This window comes from Poecilia reticulata, linkage group LG6, assembly GCF_000633615.1.
Source record: "Poecilia reticulata strain Guanapo linkage group LG6, Guppy_female_1.0+MT, whole genome shotgun sequence".
Lineage (NCBI taxonomy): Eukaryota > Metazoa > Chordata > Actinopteri > Cyprinodontiformes > Poeciliidae > Poecilia > Poecilia reticulata.
The window spans coordinates 30,146,624-30,170,344 of record NC_024336.1 but is presented as its reverse complement, the minus strand read 5'-3'; the positions used below and the strand labels follow the sequence as shown (position 1 = coordinate 30,170,344).

General features: G+C 39.2%; 1 protein-coding gene across 2 annotated transcripts in view; it reads right to left on the bottom strand.

Moving 5' to 3' along the window:
• The window catches only part of il34 (interleukin 34), a 62,225-nt gene that overhangs the window by 15,958 nt on the left and 22,546 nt on the right, over positions 1 to 23,721 (bottom strand). The window contains exon 1 of one of the 2 annotated variants that reach the window (XM_008412571.1): positions 2,105 to 2,263. The exons of the other annotated variant lie outside the window; for it this stretch is intronic. The gene's annotated coding sequence lies outside the window, so the exon portion shown is untranslated. Of the gene's footprint in view, positions 1 to 2,104; positions 2,264 to 23,721 lie in introns of those variants that run through there. 2 annotated transcript variants of the gene reach the window in all.

The following is a 23,721-nucleotide window of genomic DNA, read 5'->3' as shown; positions in this document are numbered from 1 at the left end:
TAGCTGGAGAGGCACCAGCACCTCCTGACCCCACTAAGGGACAAGGGTGCAAAGAAAATGGATGGATAATAATAATAATACATTTTATTTGTAGGCGCCTTTCTGGACACCCAAGGTCACCTTGACATTAAAAACAAGCAAATTATAAAATACATACCGGTAATAAAAAAACATAAAAACACAAACAAGATTTATAAGACAGTGCAAAGATAATTAAAGGTTATATGCTAGTTCAAACAAATGGGTTTTGAGTTTGGACTTAAAATATTGCAAAGACTCGATGTTGCATAGATCAGGTGGGAGTGAGTTCCAGAGTTTGGGAGCAGAGCGGCTGAATGCTCTGCTCCCCATAGTGACAAGACGAGCAGAGGGGGCGGTGAGATGGACAGAAGAAGAGGACCTGAGGGGACGGGTGGCAACGTGAAGGAGGTCCGAGAGATATGAAGGTGTGAGGTTTGAACTACTTTAAAAGTTTGAAGTATTTTATAGTTGATGCGATATGTGATTGGAAGCCAGTGGAGCTGTTGTAAAATAGGTATGATCTGATGAATTAAAGGGGTTTGTGTAATGATACGAGCAGCTGAATTTTGAAACAATTGTAATTTATGCAGAGTTTTCTGTGGCAAACCAAAAAGTAGAGAATTACAATAGTCTAAAAGAGATGTGACCAAACTGTGGACCAGAACAGCAGCGGAGTGCAGAGTGAGAGAAGGACAGAGACGGCGAACATTTTGGAGATGAAAATAAGCTGACCGAGTGATATTATTGATATGGGAGGCAAAAGAGAGGCTGCTATCGAGGACGACACCCAGACTCTTAACCTGAGGGGAGGGAAAAATGGAGGAGTTATCAACTGAAATGGAGAAATTATCAAGTTTACTTAGTATTGAATTAGTATAAGAGAAGTTCAGTTTTACAGGAATTTAATTTGAGGAAGTTAAGAGTAAACCATTGTTTTATTTCAAGAAGACAATCAGTGAGGGAGGAAAATGGAAGCATGGAACTGGGTTTGGTTGAAACATAGAGTTGGGTGTCATCCGCGTAGCAGTGAAACTGGATGTTATGTTTGCGAAAAATATTACCAAGGGGGAGGAGGAGGTAAATGATAAACAACAAGGGTCCCAGGACAGAGCCCTGGGGAACACCTGAGGAGACGGGAACTGGGCGAGAGGAAAATGATTTTAACTGAACAAACTGAGAGCGGCCTGAGAGATATGAACGAAACCAGATGAGAGGTGTGTTTACAATGCCAAGAGAGGATAATCTGTCGTTAAGGACGTTATGTGAAATTGTATCAAAAGCCGCAGTCAGATCAAGGAGAAGGAGTATCGATAATAAACCAGAGTCAGCAGCAAGAAGGAGATCATTTGTAATTTTAAGAAGAATTTAATAATAAAAACACAAGAAAGAAACAAGCAGAATGCAACAATGAGCAATGAAAACAGATTACATACAGAGGCAGGGAGGAAAATAAGATGGGAAGCAGGTGAGCTTGTCAACTCAGCAACTTTCATTCAGCAACATTTCAGACAAAAAAAGTAAATACATAAAAAAATTGGTATCGACCAAAATCTGAAGTGGCAGGTCAGGCTGCTTGAAGATTAGTAAACGGCCAGAAAACTAGCCACAATAATTTCTTTCTTCTTTTTCAAACTGTTTTCAATAACTGCTGTCTGTTGCAGATAAGATACTGCCTGATGATAGGCGCTCCTCATGACCCCACCTCAAAAACCAAACCATCTCTGACTTTTGAAGATAGACATCTTTACATTTCACCTCCCAAACCCATTAACAAAGCAAACAGCGATATATTCTCTGTCTCCAGCTTGGCAGTGGCGACTGCTGGACTCACAGAAAGCTCGTTTCTTTGGTTGGAAAGATTTTAGTCCAGATAATCTCCACCACATTCTCCATCATCTGCATCGTCCTCAAACGTGATAAAACATCCAGATAACGAGCAGCATATGGAAAACACACCAGCTCTTTAGGTTAATTTGGAGGATGAGGTGCAGTTATTATTTCAGAGAAGCAAATAGATTAGAGGGAGTTATTGCGTGCTGCAGAACAGGTATGCAGGTCAGGAGGATAACTTATCTGTACTGACCCCTGGATTTGTCTGGTTATCTCTGAAACAGATGCTTGAGCGTCACCAGTGTCCTAAACGCTTCCTGTCTTCAGCTTTTCTGCAGATCTCATGTTTGGGGACTGAGGCGGCGACGGAAGAAAAGTATTAGCTGCTCAACCTCTCACAGCTAGCTAAGCTAGGTTGGTGGAATCAACTAACTAACTGACTCACTCACTCTTTGGTTACCTAGCAACTCACTCGTTCTTTGGTTGCCTAGCAACAACCTGTTGAGTAACTTGCGCAGCAGCAGTTTAAGGTTTCATAAAAATATACAATGACTTGGAGTAAAAACTGGATGAAACAGGAAAAGTTTGGCAGAATTTCAGATACTTAAAACAAAAAAACTAATTAATAATTATCGACAGACAATTATTGACATCAGTTGATATGAAACGCTAATATTGTGATAAGTTTTTCAGCTACATTATCCAGGCCCATAAGTATCAACCAAGCATGTAAAGTGATTTCCTATTGAGAAAATATTTTATTTTAATCAACACTGCAACAGTTTTTGACCTTTTAATTTGTAGAATCTTAAATTGAAAGTATAATCTTTTAATTTAATTGTCATTACTGGAGTAGCGCTGCAACTACATTATTTTAGTAAACAATTATTCAACTGACTATTCTGACAATTAATTAGATACAAACGGCACATTCTGCATTTTTTTTAGTTAACTGAAGATTTATCTTACACAATGTTAAAAATACAAATAATTAAAATTCTTTTTCAAAGACAATAAACATTTTATTGGAGTGTTGCAGCAGCATAACACTCCATAAGTGAATAATATTTCTAGCATCAACATGTGAAAAGCTCAGCCTTCCTGCTTGACTTAATACACGGTAAAGCTATAAATCTATAAGTCGGTTAATTTTTGCTTAATGGGAGATTTTCTGCAGAATTTGAACCAGGTGAAGCTAAAAGTTTCACTCTGAGGAGGTATTTTCAGAAAAAGCTTAAATTTTTCTTCTTAAATGCTAAATGTATTTATTGTTTGCACAGTTTTGGTTTAATTACTGCTCTGAACATGCTGTTTTTTCAGCAGATGGCGCTTTTTAATTCTTTATACTCCAGTTAATGGTTAATCGATTCTTGCTCAGTCTGGAGGCTTTTCATGACTTAGCAACCTGCTAAAACAAAGGTTTGCTGGGATTGTTTAAAAATTACAGACGACTGAATTCAGACATGATTGGCCTTTATCAATATTTATCGATGCTCTCGTGGAGCCAACGGGGGAGAAAATGGTAAAAAGTGTGATTCATGACAACATGATCAGGATTTAATAAGAAATATTCATAATAAAGACAAAAACAATAAATGCCCATAACTAATGTGAAGTTTGGAGCAGCTCTACCTGAAAAAACTTTGGCAGACGTAAACGCACCCTGCATAACTCAACCGAGGCCAACCTGGGACGCTGAGCCTCGTTAACCCCCGACTGGCCGCACGGATTCTCATATTTTTAATTTTCACGGTTGATTTATGAAACCGACATTCTGGTGCTGATAAATCTGGGGATTCCTATTCCACGCGTTTCCTTATTGATACAGTTTCTGCAACAAATGCAAAATCAGTTGCATTGATTTGCCTTTCTGCTAATGTGGTGTGATGTCTTGTTATTTTAACGCAACAATTGCTGAACAGAAGCGTTCGCTCAGATCAGCTCATCACGCCGAGGAAAACAAACTAAACCCAACTTTCCAGCCACATAATGAAAAGCAGGGCTCCACAAGTCAACGTTATGTGGGCTTGTAGGCTCAGTTCCTACTAATCAGTCTGCATTTCTGTGGTGTGCATCACTATTTACCCTCCTAAATCCACCGTTTCCTTCACCCAATAAATGAGGACAGTCCACCTGCTTTTATTTAATATCAGTGTGAACGCAGCTTTTCTTGATTCCTCAGATTATTGTTTTAGACTTGTTTTCTTTTTGAGCCACAGCAAGGTCAGGAATGTGGCAGAAAGTATTGTTAAATAACAAACTGTTAAGTTATGAATAAATAGTTTTCTCTGCATTCAAAGAGAATCTCTTGAAATCAAGTTTTTACATATTTGTTGACAAATATTTTTTGAAAAAAATTGAGCTCCTCTGCCTTCTGGAAACAACCAATCAGAGCCAGGAGGCGGGTCTTATCGCTGTCAATCATCCTTCTCTTTCCTATCTTGCTCTCTGTTATGCTGCATGAATGCTAAGGCTAGTTAGCATAGCCACCAATGACATTTTTCTGTAACAGTAAGTTGTTTGTTCACCATTAGCACATTTAAAAGCGCATTCATGAGCTTGATTGACAGCGCTAAGATCCTCCCCTGGCTCTGATTGGTTGTTTTTGATGCATTTCTTCAAACAGCAATAGTATAATATTGGAAGCACACACTCTAAAAGATTAATACACTTCTTTTTCTAAAGAACCTCTAACACTGGAAAACATGTTAAAAATATAAAGTAAATTAATTGAGTAACCAAAAACAAAAGAATTTATTAATTATTAAATTTTTGTAAGCAAAATTGCCCTTTGAAAAAAGGGCCAGTTGAGACCGAAGCACCAGACTGAAGACTTTTAACATCCAGTTTTTGGTAGTAAAAAACTTGTTACTTCCCAACTCTGCTTCCTATCAGCCATAATAATCTAAATAAACACTAAATGCTTAGTAAGAGTTTCACATTCTGTTCTGAATAGCAGCTGAATTACATTTCTGGTATTAAATGATGTGAGAAAACAAAAATGCCGTCTCAGCAACTGCAGGTCAGACATGATGGGAGGAACAAAACCTTGTGACGAAGTCTCTTTTCCTCACGCTGAACTTGTAAATTGGAAACGGTTGGAGGACAATTTATCTGCTAAACTGTATCCGTAGAAGATGGCTTCCAGATGGCGCGCTGCATTATTAAGCTAATCTGTGGGATGATCTCCACTGGCGACTGTGTCAGGAACTCGGAAGCTGTCACTCAAATGTAGCCTCGGGGTTTTTTTTTTCCTATTAACGCTCTGGGACGGCTCTGATCGGAACCACTGCTGGATCAATGGGTCATGTAGATAAAACCCCAGATTTCAATCTGTGCTAATAGCTGGTGCTGCTCAGGATGAAAACGACCTGGAGACGCCGACGACAGCCAAAGTTTGGTCGTTTAGAGCTAAACGTGTTTCCCAGAGGCAGCAGGCTGTCTGACTTTAAAACAGAGATCAAGCTGAATATCCACCCTGATAATCTATTTCACTTTCATTTGTTCATTCTTCATAAACCAGCTTCTGCTAAAAACAAAACACAAATGAGGGTGAGAAGATTTCAAACACTAATTTTCAGCTCTAACTGATATTCATTAAAAGCTGTTTGCTGGAAAGACTATCCATCCATCCATCCATTTTCTTTACTCCCTTAGTGCGGTCGGGAGGGTTGCTGGTGCCTCTCCAGCTAACGTTCCGGGCAAGAGGCAGGGTCACCCTGGACAGGTCGCCAGTCTGTCGCAGGGCAATACAGAGACACACAGGACAAACAACCATGCACACACACACTCACACCTTGGGGCAATTTGGAGAGGCCAATTAACCTGACAGTCATTTTTTTGGACTGTGGGAGGAAACCAGAGTACCCGGAGAAAACCCACGCATGCACAGGGAGAACATGCAAACTCCATGCAGAAAGACCGGGGCCAGGAATCGAACTCTGAACCTTCTTGCTGCAAGGCAACAGCTCTACCAACTGCGCCACTGTGCAGCCTGCTGGAAGGACTAAAGAGTAAAATTTACTCTAAAAAATCTTTAACAATTTGCAGAGAGAAATTTAAATGCTGTGAATTCAAGAACATCCAGTAAATTATACTAAGAACAAAACTAAAGACAAACCAAAATCTTAGCCAGTAATTTTACTCTTGTTTCTGGTGGAAATGTTTTAACAGGCTGAAATAACAAGAAACAACTTACAAGTATTTTTTCAAAAATATACAGGAGCTGTATATTATTATCGACTTATCTTTAGTCAATAATTCCTTAATATTCATCAAAAAGTTCTAGTTCCACTGGCTGATTATTTCATATTGAATAAATGTTTACTGCCAGTGAAACTAGTATTTTTTTAATCAATATTAAGAAATTTGTTCCTTAAAACAAACTCCTGTCTTGCTGAAATGTTACTTCTTAGTTTTCTGATTAGTTTACAGTCTTCCATATTTGCTGTTTATTTTTCATTTAGTTTTTTATTTTGTTGCATTTTTGGGGGGGTATTTCGTACACAGTTAGCTTTGCGTTTAGATATTTTGTTGCACACTCGAACAAAAGTGGTGTCGAGACATGCGGTGGTTGTAAATTTCCTTTACTTCCTTTTTTCTGAACATACAAACACGTTCATCGATCCGTGCGTTACACTATAACGGTTACATTCGCCATCTTTTTCTTCTTCCTCCTCTTCGAAACTTAGGACCCTTCTCACCCGAGGCTGCCCTAAGCGCCTGTTAGAAACTGATCACTGTCCAAACTTGTTTCACTCTCAGTCCGAATAGCTACCAACATACACGTGAATATTCCACTAAACATGGACAATGAAACAGTGCTTTTTAATAAAACAAAACATTCATAACAGATAATACTCATATTTTAATGGAAGAAAAGGGGGGCGGGGTGGAGTCCTTGATCCAAAGTCCTCAGCAACTGATTCCCCACACTTGTTAAATTTAAAGCGATAGCGCTGTAAATCAGTGCAGCAGGTTCATTGATCTGCGCCGTAGAGAAAATTTATTGATCCATGTCAGAAGAGACGTCTAGAAACAGCTTGAGCAACATGAACCAGAGTGGATCTGCAGGGGAAAGTCCAGTTCATGAACCTTTCTGCCAGAAACGTCCCGCCAGGTGCTAAGGTGTTTATGCAACACACACTCCTGCATTCAGAAAGTTGAAGGTTTCACAGCAGGCGGACACACAAAGGGTGAAAGGGGGAACGTAAACGATACAATCAGTTCCACTAAATTATCCAACGCTCGCTAAAAGCTGAGCTGCACCTGCAGCAGGAGATTCAAATGAAGGAATCGTTCTTGGGCTGAAATCTTTCTCCGTGAAGATGGATGACCGAAGCTGCTGCTCAGTCCAACCCGCTGCAGGGAGAGCAACACAGTCGTTCTGTGTGAGACGGTGACACGGTCACGCTCAGCGGCGGCCCGCAGGCGGCAACGGCTCGAAGGAGGTGGAAGAGCCGCAGAGAAACTTTGTGTTCATTTCTGAAACGGTTCAAGGTGAAAAAACTAAAGATGGACGACGACAGAGAGGCAGCAGGTGAGTCTTAATTTAAGGAGAAAACATTTCAAACTGTTTTGGATCTGCAGACTCAACATGCTCTTCTCTTCCAGATTAATCAGTTTATTAAAGCATCTGAAGTTTCTATCTAAACCAGATTATCTTAATCTGATCAGTTAAAGAAAGAGCACAGCTGCGTTTGAGGCAGCTTGGTTTTAATGCCTCTCTTTGTCAAATTGTCTTTTCTTATCCTCATTTAGTTTATATTTTAATAATTTTACAAATGTTTTTCACATTTTTTCAAATATTTTATTTTTTATTTTTAAATTTCTTACTTAAATAACAAACTACTGCACCAATAACTTCATTTCCTAATACTTTGTCTTATTTATTTTGTGTATGATTGTAAAACTCCTTTTTCAATGTATATTTTAAATTTATTTTTAATTTTTCTTTTGCAATTTAACTTTTAATTTTGCTAATTTCTATTTTACATTTTCATAGCTTTTATTTTTAATTTAATTAATTTTATTAATAATTTAATCCTTCCTATTTTATTTGCACCCTGATTTCTACTGATATTTAAAATTTCTGTTAAATGTTAATATTCTATTCCTCAAACATTTACTCACTGTTTCAACTTCTTCATCGTGATTAGCATTTAGTTTAACTTAATATTCTTTAACGGTTAAATATTTTAGTTGTGCATTATTTCTTTTTTTAGCTTTTCTGGTTTTGATATTTTAATTACTTACAAATCATTTTTTGTTCTAAATTTTAATTTTTAGACATTTATTTTAAACTTTGTCACTACTTTGTCATGCATCTATAATAATGTTGTAACTTGTTGATAATTTCATCATTGGTCATCATTGTTAAATGATCTTTACCTCCAACCTGCAGGGTCAGAGCTCTAACTGGTCGGAGCTCTAACTGGTCAGAGCTCTAACTGGTCGGAGCTCTAACTGGTCGGAGCTNGAGCTCTAACTGGTCGGAGCTCTAACTGGTCGAAGCTTTAACTGGTCAGAGCTTTAACCAGTTAAGTATCATAGCATCATGAATCCTCCAGGTTGGATTCCTGTGGCTGAAGCATCTCAGATATTTTTCAGGAGTTCATGAAATGCTCTCAGCCTGTGATGAAAGCGGCTTGTGACAATATAGTTTCTTTAACCATCTGGAAACCTTTTAATACACGGAGAACAAAAACATCTCAAAAGGTGAAGCAAACATACTCCAGGGCAGGAATGTTGGATCGTCACAGCTGCATGTCTGGAAGTGCATGGATTCTGGATAATCCAGACCGCCCAAACCGTTCCTCATGGTTACATTTCCATTCACTTTGCAGCCGGTTTGATCAGTTCTTCTCGGATACAGTTGATTATTTTGCATCAGACTGAGTCCATGCAGAAAGCCGTGTTTCTGCAGGTTGACGCATGTTTGTGAGCGAGAGCTGGGATTGTTTGCGCCTGGAAACGTGTTACTTTCATTTATTCTTGTCATCACCACTGCAGGGAGAACATTTAGTCTTCTGCTTTGGATCAAAACTCACAAACAGCCTTCGGTCCAAGAAGGTTTAAATTTTTTTTTTTACGAAGTGGGAGATGCATGAGAAACAGAACACAGCGACGAACAGATGCCTTTTTTTAATGGTCTCCACCTGTGATATTCTGACACTTGATGGAATTATCGCCTGAACCACAATAACTTCTCACATCTGTCAACAATCACAGAGCAAAACAAACCTGAGCTATGCTGAGGATGCAGTGGAGCCAAACACATACATCCATCCATCCATCCATCCATCCATCCATCCATCCATCCATCCATCCATCCATCCATCCATCCATCCATCCATCCATCCATCCATCCATCCATNCCATCCATCCATCCATCCATCCATCCATCCATCCATCCATCCATCCATCCATCCATCCATCCATCCATCCATCCATCCATCCATCCATCATGTTTTCCTATCTGATAATCCAGTAGACTGGGTTTGATTTGGGACCAAAATTGCAGCATTTGTTACATTTTCAGCAGCTACGGTTCACTTTCACACTTCACTGTATCCTCGCCTGCGGAGGCGCTGCACCAAAAAACGACACAAAAACCTCTGAAGACGACACTGAGCGCAACTTCCTTCTTCACAAAATGTAGACAAAAATGGAGTAACATCAGATTTTAGCGGTTGTAGGATTAATCTTTTCTTTGGTAAAAAGACAAAAGATAAACACAGAGTTGGTAAAATAACAATCCTTTGATGGATTATAGTACAGAATACTATGTACATTTAAACTGTAAATTAATCACATCAGTTGGTAAAATAAAGACAGACGTGCTGAAGAAACTTCTCAAAGAAAGAAAGACTTCATGTCACCAACAACCAACTCTAAACTGTTTCTTTAAAGGAAAACATTCTGTTTGTTGTTAAAGACAATAAAATTTTGTTTTTCTGTTGACCAGTTCTGTTTTTTTGGTTTCACTGTCTTCAATCCGCCCCTCTCATGAGATCCTGCTGGGGAAGTTTTAAATATGAGGATAATATTTCAGCCAGAAGACAAAGTAATATAAAACAAATTTGCTAAATTTTCTCAGAACAAAAAGTCACGAGTTGAACTGAAAAAACACCTGCAGCGGATTACAGTGACTGAAACATAAGAAAGCTTCCAGATCGGCGTAATTTGGCTGGATGTGGAGATGAAAACAAATCATTTATATTCATAGGAACCTCATGCAGCACAAAATGGCAGCAGGTTGCATCACCAAAACATGAGGGGACGACAGGAGTAACCTGAAAAACAATCACAACAGGGTCAAAGATCAACCAAACTACGCTGAAACTACCGGCTGCTACGGCTCCATCGCAGGAGATTCGACAACCTGGGGAAATAAAATGCTCCCCGTCGCCACGGCAACTCGGACACAGTCAGACCAATCAGAGACGCCCGTTCCCTTCACTAAACTCTTTGCATATTTCTAATCTAAGCAGGAAAATAAAATAACAACAAAACAGGAGAAAAAAGGATGCAAACATTAAAATCCCAATATGTACACTGTAAAAAAAAAACATCTCTGATATATGGCAGAATTTTACAGTGTAAAATATGGCAAAACCCATATTTATACGGTAAATACAACATTTTACCCTATTTAGTTAGTAAATAGGGTAAAATTGGTCGCATGTTACTGGTAAAATACAGTAAATTACCGGTTTGTGTAACAATGACTTCATGCAACAATGAAATTTTACTGTATTTATAAGTTAAAATTCTGACAATCACAGTTGCTGGTATTTTACAGTAAATTAGAGATATTTTTGGGTGTTTTTTTTACAGTGTGGGAGTTGGAAGAAATTATTTAAAATTCTTTTATTTTAGAAATTAAATAAAATCATGACTGAGAGGCATGTTTTGAGGAGACTTGGTCATTGTTGTGTCGTCCAGTCTTGTTGGCAAACTGACTGAACAAACTGTCCTCCAACAGTCAGGAAGTTATGAAAAGTAAAAAGAGAAAAAGCAGTAAATAGACGAAAAATTTATTTTAAGACGATCTGAAAAACAGAGACATTGACTGGATTTTGTTCTTCATATAACATGAAATTTAAAACCCTTTACTGAATCATCGTTTTCCATAAAACTCCACGACCTCATTAAGTTCAGGATGTCCTGTTGCTCCCGTTTGAGACTGAATTTCTTTTTCCACTTCTTCCACGTCAATCACTTTCACTGTTCTCTGGCAATAATGTCCATTACGTAAATAATTTGATGCGTTTGCATGTTTTATTTCGGCATTCTTGTGCTCTGAGAACTCCTTTAGCTTCTTTCTCGCTCCAACATAAAGACGTGAACGACGTGCAGCGTAGCGGTTTGTGAAATGACTCGGATGTTTTCTAAATCAACTGATGTTCACTGCCCTCCACATTTAAATGATGCAGAAGGATCTTTAGCCAGGATTGCTTGGTGACATGGTCCTATGTTGACCCTGCAGCTCCGTCATTCGAGGCGCCATGATGGACGTCGGAAGTGATGAACCTGTGATGTTGAACAGCGACTGACGTTGTTGTTTTCATCAGCGTTGCCATGATTTGCTGCTGTCCAAGCAGAGCGGCGTATGGAGTCACGTTAGACAAAAATTAAGACTTTTTAAGTGTAAACTAAAAAGCTTTAAATGGGATATATGAGGAACAAAATTCACATTTTTAATGTTTTTGTATTTCTGTTTGAGTTTCTACTGCTTCTAAAAAACAACCAGAAAGTCTTTTAGCAGAGCTGAGAAGTATTTAGTTACTTTTACGCAGTTACATAAGAAACATGTTTTTTTTTTTTAATTGTACTTTTATGAGTATTTTTACTATGTTGTACTTTTTACTTTTACTTAAGTAATTTTATTATGAAGCATCTCTACTCTTACTTGAGTTAAATTTCTGGACTTTCTACCCACTGAATGAAAATCAAACTTGTTTTAATCATATATTCACCAGACACAGACACACACCTGCAGGTTTTGTTAAAGTTTCAAAAGTTTTTTACTGAAAGAAACTGATTTGGAAAAATGTTATTTCGCCTGATTTATTTATTTATTTTGGTAACTTTTGTGAATTATTGTCATTTTTGTCCTTGGAGTAACATTTCCACTTAACTTTATATTTTGGTTCATCTGATTTAGTCATTTTTAAATATTAAATGATTGCTAATTTGATCAGTTACTCAGGACTTGAGTTGACTTTTTACTAAATGCTTTTTTACTCTTTTTACTTGAGTAATTTCTTGGACGGCTGTTTTTTACATTTACTTGAGTAAAACTATGTTGAGGTAGAGCTACACTTTGCGTACTCTGCCCACCTCGGGTTTTTAGCAATAATCTAATGTTTGTTTGGTGTCTGGAAAATGACCTAGTTTTTCTTTCTATAATAACATATCTGAGACAGTTTTCTCACCAAGTCATCCATCAGAAAGAAAAACAGACCTTTAATGAAAGCCTTTAGCTGTTCGTCTTCTGAACAACTTTATTAAAGTAAGTTCCTGCATTTTCATATTAACCTGACAGCAAGCTTTTAAAAACGATCCTAAAATAAGCGGAAACTTTACTCCCCGCTGAGCGGTTTTGTATCCCACCAGCGAGCTACACAGAAAGGAAAGACTTTCGGGTCAGAGGGAAATGCTGAGACATGAATCTGAGGCCAGTCCACCTCACTGGAGTTCTGACAGGAGTGCAACACCGCCCGCCGTTAATCATCCTCCACTTCAAAGAAACGATGGCACGGATGATGTACAGTAAATCAGTTTCTCTTTATTAGAACAAAACATCTGCAGAGATCTATGGCACAGGCCTGAATCACGGAGCAGGAGTGAAAAACATACGTTAAAGTCAACAGCATAAAGAGAAGCAAAGTCAGAAATGAAGGAGAGATTTCATCTGTGTGAGGGCAACATCTGCACCGCACAGAGAGGTTAGCTTCATCAAGCCTCAGCAGAACCGAGTTTCATCCAGGCGGTCAGTTCACCAGAGGTAAACAGTCTCTAAAGTGCAGCTTTTATTCACGATATTATGCTACAAATACAAGAAAAAGGTCATAAAAAAGCAGTGGATTGTTGCTGCTGCCACAGAAAAGTGCCACCCAGGAGCTGCTGATCATTAGCTGATCAATGATTAAAGCCGTAACTTTCACAAATATGTTTGACACATTTATTAAAACTCTCACTATTATGTGACAGTACAAGATGAGACAGACAGTCTGAGAAACAGTCTGTGTGGTCCTACTGCCATCTGCACAAATGCACCGGTCAGAAACAGCCAATCAGAGCTGGAGGACGGCCTCATGCTCCGGTCACACCAAACACGATTTCAGCTTCAGGAGCGTCTGGTTTACATTCAACGTCTATGTGGACGAGTGGCGGCGTGATTGAAGCGTTTCGAGTGACCGACACTGGAGTTGGAAAATCTGAACTTTCACTATTCGGCGTGGAGCATCAACCAATCAGAGCGTTCCATCAGTTTCTATTGTTTGTTCAATAGAAACTGAACACAAAATGCTCAGGAAAGACATCTGAGTCGCCGTTATGATTGCAGAAGCTACATGATGTTTTGGTGCCACTTTCTGTGTTTTGGCGCCACAGAGACGCCGTGTCCCGACGCCGTCTGATTTTGACCCGTTTGATGCACGTCCACCACACAGGCCTGACGCTTCCACAGCACTTGAGGTGAACGCAGCATAAATGTCAACAGAGTCAAAGTAATTGCAGTAACGTTGTTCTACAAGGCCGAGTCTGAGATTAAGTTGTTTTTGTTGCATTTTTCTTCATCCCTCCTTCAGAGGAAGAAAAGGAAATGTTGTCTTTAATTTGGCTCAAATTAAAAGTCAAATATTTCCACCTTCCAGAGGGAGTTCGGCTTTTATTTACTGGCAAAGTAAAAATGTGGCAGTTAACTCCCACTCGTCTAAAGCAAAACCTCCTGATCAGCAAATTCCAGCGGGTTCAGAGCCGGCCCAAATCATAAGTAAGACAAAAAATATTTTAGAGGGAAAACAGTTGAAAAAATATATAAGTTGTTTGAGATTTGAGAGCAAGTTGACTTTATAGACATGCAAATTATAATATTTGTTTTGTTGTTGTGTTGCCATAGTTACAATCCGATGATGAGTTCCCACACTGCAAAAACACAAAATCTTGTTTTGAATTTTCGTTTTAGTTTCTAGTGCAAATATATTTTTAGACTTGAAATAGGAGAAAACTAACTTACAAGTAACTTTAAACTGAGAGCCTTGCCATTCATCAGCAGATGAAATGTTTTCTCTTGAAGAAACTCATTAGATAACACGAGATGTGAATATTTGTGCAATTGCATCCCGATAGTTAATTTTTAGCAAAAACTCTCCTGAAGCTCCTGCATTTTTCATATTCCCTCAAACTAATTCCCCTCAGTCGGCTCCAATGTGCAGCAAGAGTCTGATGAATACAAACTACCGTGTTTAAAAACTGCTTAATATTCAGCTGTAGGGAAACCCGCAAATGTAAATTTTCTTTAAAAAAAACAGTTTCCATATGTTCGAGTCTGACTGGAGGCATCTGTGTCTGTGTGTTGGAGTTATCCGTCTGTTAGCAGGTCATTGATGGACTTAGCAGCAGAAATCAGAGAGTGAGGCCGACGTTCTCCTTCAAACTGCCTCAGAAAACATGGATTTCAAGACATTTCGCTCATTTAGTCATTCAAAAACACCAGAAACCCTCTGGTTGCATTTCTTCAGCATTCAGTCGGGGTCAGAAGTTCACTGATCGCACATCAAGGAGAGTCGGGTTATTAAGTCTTTCAGTGAGTTTTCTGTTCTTCCAAGGTGGAACAAATTTAAAACATACATCAATGATTGCAAAAAAAATCTGTTGAAGATTGATTTAAATCTTCAACAGATTTGAATTTATTATGGATTTTCTCTCATACACACAAGGTATGAATTATTCTACACATGCAGACACAAATAAACGCAACCAGATATTTACACTCATGGATTCATGTTGGTCTCCACAATGATCACAGAAATAAATCAAAAAGTAATAATAAATAAAAAAAATTACAAAGCAAAGCAAATTGGTTATGTTTCACATAATTGAAATAAATAAACTAATAAAACTTTTAAAGGTGACCCATTATGCAAAATTCACATTTTGCACTTAAAACAAATAATAAGCCGTTTTTGGTAAATAACTAAATGCTTTATGGTTTCAAAAACCTTTCCAAATGTAATATCACCAATCAGCAGGCACTGCCTGTTACCTAGCAACCCCAGCAAAGTTCTGCCCGTTACCTAGCAACCCCACTGGAGTTCCAGCTCATTTGGTCAGCTGGTTTTACTGCAATGGCTGCTGGAAAAGGCGAGTGTTTTCTTGTTGACTTGCCATCCAGAAACCACTTGCTACATTCTTGTTGGTTGTGCAGGAGGCTTCACTTCTGCTTTTCAAAGCCGTACATTAGTATAATTGAGCATCTGTTTGCAGCTATTTTCCATGTGCGAGTGTAAACGTTGAGTTGGGAGGGGCGTGGCCAGCAGCACCTTATTTGGATTTAAAGTGTTAAGATGCCTTAAAATGGCAAAATAGTCAGAATTTAACTGGCTAAAATCTCATTATCTAAGAATGATTTTGTGCAAGAAATGTCATGAACATAGACATAGCCCATAGAGCTATCTGAACTGTTCAGGGTCGCCTTAATGGAGTCCCACAACTATGAGAAATGCATTCAGAAGATTTTCCAAGCATGTGAAAAGCTACAATTCTCCGTCTTAAATCTTCACTTTCCTGTTCTTGTAATTGTTGGCAAACAAATGTTTTTGCTGCAAAGAGAAACTCCCAGTTCCACTCAGTCATGCAGATGTTGATAGGCCTCGTCAAGTTAAAGACTTTCAGCACCACTTAACGTTCAAAGTCTTTTTTCCTCCTCTTCAACAATCTTTTTTATAAGAGTCACAGTAAAGTTAATACTTTAAAAACCACAGTCTATAAATACATTTCAGTCAGTAGAGTTTGACACCCTTCATCCCAGATAAACACCCTCATTACTGCGTTCGAAACCCCAATCCATCAATCCATCGATCAGCAGCAAGAAACCATTCAGCTTTAAAGTTCAGATTTAAACAGAGGCTGTTTTTCTGCGGTTTTATTAGAAATATTGTGTAACATCCCTCCAGACTGCTAAAAACTTCTGTGTTCTGACTCATAAACAGCGACCTGGAGCCAAAAGCCTTAAATCCAAAGCGTTTTGGAACAAAGCATGTCCTCAGATCATGTCTTCATCTGTCTTGTTAACACTTCCCGACAATAATGACATGGCTGCAGAGCAGCTGGATCCCATTACAGCATCCGTCAAGAGGGAGACGGTTTGAAAGAAGGCCTCCGGGACGCCGCGGCGGAAACGAACCGAAGCGGACAAAAACGCATTCACAATCACGCTCACATGACAAGCAGATTACAGGCTTCCTGGTCTGCGAGTCGCTGAGCTGAGACGTGACACATTTGTGAATGCAAAAAGAGACGATCTGAGCGCCGGAAAGGTCCGCTTGGGCCGGGCTGCGTGGAGAAGATCAAACCAGACCGCAGAGGAGCTGGCAGATGAAGGGGCGTCACGGAGGACTGTAAGGATCTGGCTCATGTGCAGGAACAGCACTGCCCAAGCAGAAACAACCGAGACATCTGTCTTCAAACATCATGATTGACTTCATATGACAAGAAACGCTTCATTGGAGTAAAAAAGATGGTAAAATTTAAATGGACAGCTGAAAACTTCATCTAAACAAACAAAAGATCTGGATTTGATTTGGTAAAAAGAAACTAGAAGGAGAAAGTTTGAAGGCGCCAGTGAGCCTACTGCCCGAATATCCAACAATGAGGAGACACTGGAGACAAAGTAGACCAGCAGTTTTCAGTCCTGGGCCTCAGGACCTGCTGTCCAGCATGTTTTAACCCTTATAGGCCAAGGTCTAAATGGCCATTCTGGCGCGCTATCGCTAGCAAAACTACTACTAACACTACACACACCACAAACTCTAGATAACATACTTACTGTATAAAAAACTATCGAAACACTCTTAGTAAAATCCACAGCATCAATTCTCCCTAGTCTCTTGCCGTATCCAAATCCCCCCTCGTTTGTCCCCACGTGTCTCCGTTCTACCTAGCAACAGACCGTCAACACATTTTCATTGGTTGTRTCGAAATGTGGTACAGTTAGACCCCCACACAGTAAGGCGGAAATGATCGATCATATTCCTGGCTTTATTTTCAAGTAAATAACCACAAAACCAATATAAAAACACCACTTTTATAAAGTTTGAAGTCCGTACTGTCCACCAGAGGTGAAATGAACACTCGGTATGCCGTCTGTGTTATTACGAAGCCTTATAAATGTGTGCCCGCTCCACAGCGGGCTTCGTCCCGGTAGGGTTAAATGATTCCCTGATCCTGAACACCTGAATCAGCGAACCAGGAAGACTGAATTCACACCAGCTCTGTTTGATCCACTTCAATCAAGATCTGAATTATCTAGAAAGGCCGGTTCATTTGGGAAGGTGTGAATGCAAAATCAAACTGATGTGGACTAAAAAATTTAATTCTACTCTGCTGTCTTCTTCAGAGGTTTCCTTCTTGTTTCCCTTGTTGTTTTTATTGGTGCAGCGCCCCCACAGGTCAGGAGGGGAACAGGTTTTTCAGACGGTTTGGTTCGTTTGAATCACTGCAGTGTGAAAGCGAAACACAGCTGAAAATTCAACAAATGTTGCAATTTTGGTCCCTAGTCAAACAGTCTACCAGGTTACCAGTGTGAAAACAACCTGAGTCATAAAATAAATTAAAAAAACGACAACAAATCAAACTATCAAACTCCTCCAAACATCTAAAACAATATTTTGAAAACATGCATTTGCCAAGTTACTGTTAAATGCTGAGCTTGACCATAAGTGGAGCGTCAGAGGAGAGAAAACACAGCTGACCCTCCGTTCTGCAGCTCAGCCAAACAGCAGCTGCTCTCTCCAGTTTATTTTTTACCCTCCTCACACCATTTTTACGATTAGTGTTTTTTAATTTGATCATTTTTAACCTCTGCTGCAGCAGGAAATGCATCAATAATCTGGTTAAAAGATATGTCTGATTGCTTAAGGATAGAAAAATTAAATCTGGATGATTGAATCTGGTCTGCTTCGCACACTGGACCTTTATGCTTTCAGAAATACATTCCTCTTAATGAAGTTTTACTGCTAATTCAGTTAAAGAGGAGGTTAATTAACGATCATTGGAGACAAGAAAAGGTTAATGTTTTCCTGAGATCAGGGATCTCTGCTTTAACAGACAGTCAACTTTAAAAAACGTCTATATGAGGTAGTCTACCTCTACCTCTTGTTTGATGTCTTCCTACTGAATAATTTTTAAAGGTGAACTATTATGCTTCCTTAAACAGCACAATAGTTTTTAAAGGAACATCTATGACCTATCTTAGATGTAAGATCTTACATATAACCTGTAATCATTCTTAGATATTGAGATTTTATTCTGCTCAGTTCTGTCTATTTTGTCATTTTGGGGCGTCTTGTCACTTTAAATCTACATAAGCTGCTGCTGGCCACGCCTCCCAACTCAATGTTTACACTTACACTTGAAAACGGCTGCAAACAGATGCGCAATTATTACAGCCGTGCATCTTTGAAAAGCAGAAGAGGAGCCTCCTGAACGACAAACAAGGATGTAGTTGGTGGGTAAGTCGACAACAAAAACACTTGTGTTTTCCAGCCGCCATCATATAGCAGTAAAACCAGCTGACCAAGCATGCTGGAGTTCTGCTTGGGTTGCTAGGTAACGGGCAGAACTCTGCCGGGGTTGCTAGGTAACAGAACAGTGTCCATCGAACGAGACTTGATGATTGGGAGGTTTTTGAAACAACACCAAAAAACATTAACTTATTTCCAAAAGGCATCCCAGTTTTTCAGTTGAGACCCAAATAGATGTACAAAAATGTGCAAAATTTGTATTTTTCAAAATAGGTCCTATTTAAAATCAGTGTGAAATTTGTTGAAGTTGTAAAAATAAAATGCCTAATTTTATTTCTGTAGACGTGGTACAAATGAGCCCGAATCTCATTAAAAACCAATCAGTTTGATTGATTTTTATTTATTTTTTTTCCTCATTTCTAAAAACTCCCGTTGTGTTTGCTGCTCTACCACGACTCAGCATTCCTCAGCGGAGGAATTTCAGGGACCTGCTTGAAACCTTCCTGAAGTGACGCATGGCTTTCCTGCGGCTGCAGCAGGATCACCAAGTTTCTCCTAAATATTCTCATTCAGGGGATTCAAACCAGGCTGGAGCCATGACAACGCCACCCCCCGAGTAAGTACATAGAGGGGGTGTAGGTTGAGTTTGTCCAAAGGGATTGTGACCAGAAAGGTTTAAAGAGAAAAGGACGGCTGGATCTGGATTCCAGAGAGCCAGACTGACTTTGTTAGTCAATGAAAGGGTCACACAGCTGGAAAACAGCAGCATGTTTAGCATTCCGACACATCAAATTTATCGGTTCTCCTCCGACTGACCAAAAATAACCTCTGTGATCTGATTAAACGTTTACTCAGGTTGAAAAGACGTGAAAAATAAGAAATATTCCTGATTCCGTCAACTTGTTGGTAAATTAAACGGTCGGTTTAAGTCCCAGCTGGAACACTCCAAAACTTTAGTTGCTTCTGCTACATTTTATTGTAATTTTGTTTTCCAGATGGAGATCAGTGGAGGTCCACTTTCTTCAAGAGGTCAGGTGAAGGGATTAAAGTTGTGCTTCATGACCTTTAACCCCGTCCCCCCTGCTGCCCGATCTGTGACTCGTTAACTTCAAACAAAACAGAAATCTTCGACTTACAAAGGATTTAAACCTTGAATTTAAACCTTGAAGTTAAACAGATTTTTTTTGTGATTTCTACATGAAAATACAAAAAAAAAAAAAAAGTGTAAAAGTTGTTTTTCTGGAGGAGGAAGACAAAATACATGCCACAAACAACTTTTACACATACAGACTGAAATGTTATGATTCTCAGCTGGATTCAGATCTGGACTTTAACTAGGCCATTCTAACACATAACCAGTTGAGACCAAAGCGCCAAACTGAAGAGTTTCATCATCCAGTTTTCGGTAGAAAAAGAGAAAAAAACAAAAGAAAAATCATGCAAATGAAAATTATTGAGTTTGTTTTAATTTATTATGCGATTAATTGATTATTGTGACAGACCTAGTTTATACTACAAATTAAACCCAACTGCAACGATACTAGTGAGTCGATACGCAGACGAAGAACGATGATGTCACACAGCAGCGCTCCGTTTAAGGGATCAATAATGGCCGCCGCCGTTTATGGATCCATTTATACGTTTATTCAGCAACAGGAGGCGACAGCAGCAGCATCAGATCATAACAACGTGAATCAAGTTCAGAAAAAAGGAAACACCTAATGGCTTCTGTAGAGAAGTTGCTCCTTTAACTCACCTGTTGCTCCTGAACCAAAGTAAATGGAACAATGACCAGCACATATCTGAAATGTATTGATTGTGACCACAAAATGTAATGTTTGTTTCCAGGTTTTCAGTTGTCATTAGGAATCAAAGGCAGCTTTAAACGGGTGGGGTTCTTAGCCTCCACCTGTTAGACACATGTTCATTTAGAGAATGTGTCAAACTCAAGGCTCGGGGGCCAAATCCGGCCCGCCGTAGCTTTTTAAGTGGCCCTCTAGTTACATCAATAAGTCCGTCCATTTTATCACAAGTCTGCAAAATTAACATAAAACCAACAAACTTGTTCTGATTTTATTGCAGATTTTTCTCAAACATTGAGTTTAATTGACCTTACTTGATGTCAAGTTATAGTCCGTGAACGATACGGTGAGTAATAAGTCACATTTATCATCATACATTAGCGCAAATATAATAAAAATTCCTTACAAATATTTCTAAATTAGCGCCACAAAATCTGTGATTTTGATTACAAAACAAACAAAAACAATCACAGCTATTTATTGGTTCTTTAACAGTTTAATGAGTTTTAAATCAATTCATTCAGGCAGAACCGGCCCTTTAAGAACATTCAGATTTTTCATATTTCCCAAAATGAAAATGAGTTTGATACGCCTGATTTAAAGGGACTCAGTGTTTTGTATGTTTTGCAGTTTTCTTGAGGTTTGTTCCAGAAAACTGGATCAGAACTCTGTCAGATTTTCAAAGTTTTGGGTTTTTGTTTCGGATTCAAACCCCAGAGAACAAACTGACCTTCATGCCGTTTGTTCTCTAACGAACCTCTGAGTCCTTCACAGAACAGCTGGATTTATACGAGATCAAATTACAAACTGCTGCTCTCCATTTACTAATCACATGACATGTTGGTGGCCCTGGATCTTATTTCACGGTGGTGTGGGTCTTATTAAGAGGCTGAGTGGTGATGCTCTCCACAGAAATGCAGATGGCTATTGAGTTGATTTACTCTTCCAACGCCTGCCATTTTCCAGTCATGCCACACTCCAGAGCAGCTTTTAAAACCAGGGAAGTGGAGACTTGAACATGGCCAACGGTGAAGCTCTGCTCTCCATTTTGGGAAGGACAGTCGGGTTTAACCCCTCAGGCCTTAAAGGAACAGCTGCGTTTGTGCCGAGATCAACGGATCAAACAGACGTCAACGTAACGGAGCTAAATACAAATCCAAGGCATAGGTTTTACTTTCATTTTATTTTGACAACCATATATTTTTTTCTTTCTCTTCACAATTATGCACTACTTTGTGTTGGGTTATTGCATGAAACGCCAATAAAAAGCACAGAAGCTTGTGATCGCAACATGACGACGTGGAAAAGTTCAAGAAACAAATATCCGTCCAAGAAGGTAGTCAAGTGAAAAAGTGTTTGGTAAAAAGTTACTCAGGTTCTGAGTAACTGATCAAATTATCAATCATTTAATATTTTAAAATTACATCATCAGAAGGACCAAAAAGTTCAGTTGAATTTTTTGTATTTTGTGCTTGAAAATTATAATAATTCATATAAACAACAAAAAAATAAACAAAATCAGGCAAATTAAATTTTTTCTAAATCAGTTTCTTTCAATAAAAAAAAAACAAATAAAACTGCAGGTGTGTCTCTGTGTCTGGTGAAGTTTTAGTTAAAATGTCTTTGCTTTTCATTCAGTGGGTAGAAAATCCAGAAATAAAGTTTCTCAAGTAAAACTAGAAAGTACAGAATAGCAAAAATACTCTTAAAAGTACATTTAAAAAAAAAAAACTTACTCAAGTAAACGTAAGTGATACTGGCAGAGTAGTTACTCTGCCAGTATCAGCTGCAGGCCTGATTCAAAGGTTTTTTTAAAAAGAAGCCATCTTGGATCCACTGCACTATTTTGGGCTGAAAACCTCGTTACATTTCACACACTGTGTATTTTACGAGTCTTGGACAATCAGAAGAAAACGCTGGTATTGGACTCGGCGCTGCAGCTGTTTCGGGTTTGGTTCCCTCTGATCTGCGCCGGTCCGTTCCAGGTACTGATCTCTTCTGGTTTCAGCCACTGATGCACATTTCTAGAAGTTTTTACTTATGCCTCTCAGAAGCAGGTCATCTATCTCACTGCCTTACAGAACAACATTGTAAAATTGGCGCTCGTTGCACATTTATAGCTGAGCATTACATCAGCACTCAGGCATTTCTTTATGCATAAAAAAAACAAACTATAAATTTACATTTCTCCACAAAACCTCCAGTATTTCACTGCAACTAGGCAGTGCAAACGCATTCCCAGCTCAGATGTCACAGCCAACATCTGACTCAAATATATATATATATACCACACGGCTGATGAGTGGCTGGGAGTGGAGGCTGGTGGAGGTTGACCTTTCAACCCTTATGATTTGGCTCGCCCCCAGTGGGAACGCTTCTCCTTACGTCAGTTTTTCCGAATATGCTCACATGTTTGTTGGGGGGAGATGAAAGCTTTACAAAAGTAAAACCGCAGGTAGCAAAGCGGAAAGCAAAGGTGATAAAACCATGAAATATTTCCCCACTTCATCTTTCCTGAGTAAACCTGCGAGGCAGAAACGGGACTGGACTTCACCCAATCAGAAATTTCTTTCAGAGGCGCTCATGCCCGAGTTCGTCGCAGGAAACGATTTAAATCTAACAGTTAAAGGACGCTTCGTGTCAAAAATGAAAAGTTAAACGTTAAGTTTACAGGGAGTTTCCTGACATCAGCAACCTTAAATGTGACGCTAAATTTATTAAAAACTTCCTGTCAGGAGGAATAAATGACGGCAGCGGATTGTTTTTCACCAACACACAATCAGCTTAGAGCAGAAAAACTAGCGATGGCGAAGTCGGTCCAAGCATTTTCCAAACAATCAGCGTTGCAGGCCTGTATGGCAAGCTGTTAGTATCAAAAATAATATGTATAGTAACACGTTCTTTTAATCTGTAAATAAGAGGATGAACTGTTTTTTTGGGGAGGGCAGGTTGCACGTTAACCATGTAGTGAATCACAACACAGGTTTGTCATTTTAAAGGTGACCCATGACTCTTTCATGAACAGGTTAGGATCAGTCTATGGACCTCACAAAACATGTTCATCATATGTTTTTTATTTTTTACAAAATTATGCCTATAAAGGCATAATTCCATCCATCCATCCATTTTCTTCCGCTTATCCGGGGTCGGGTCGCGGGGGCAGCAGCTTCAGAAGGGAGGCCCAGACTTCCCTCCCCAGCCACTTCTTCCAGCTCCTCCGGGGGAACCCCAAGGCGTTCCCAGGCCAGCCGAGAGACATAGTCCCTCCAGCGTGTCCTGGGTCTTCCCCGAGGCCTCCTCCCGGTGGGACGTGCCCG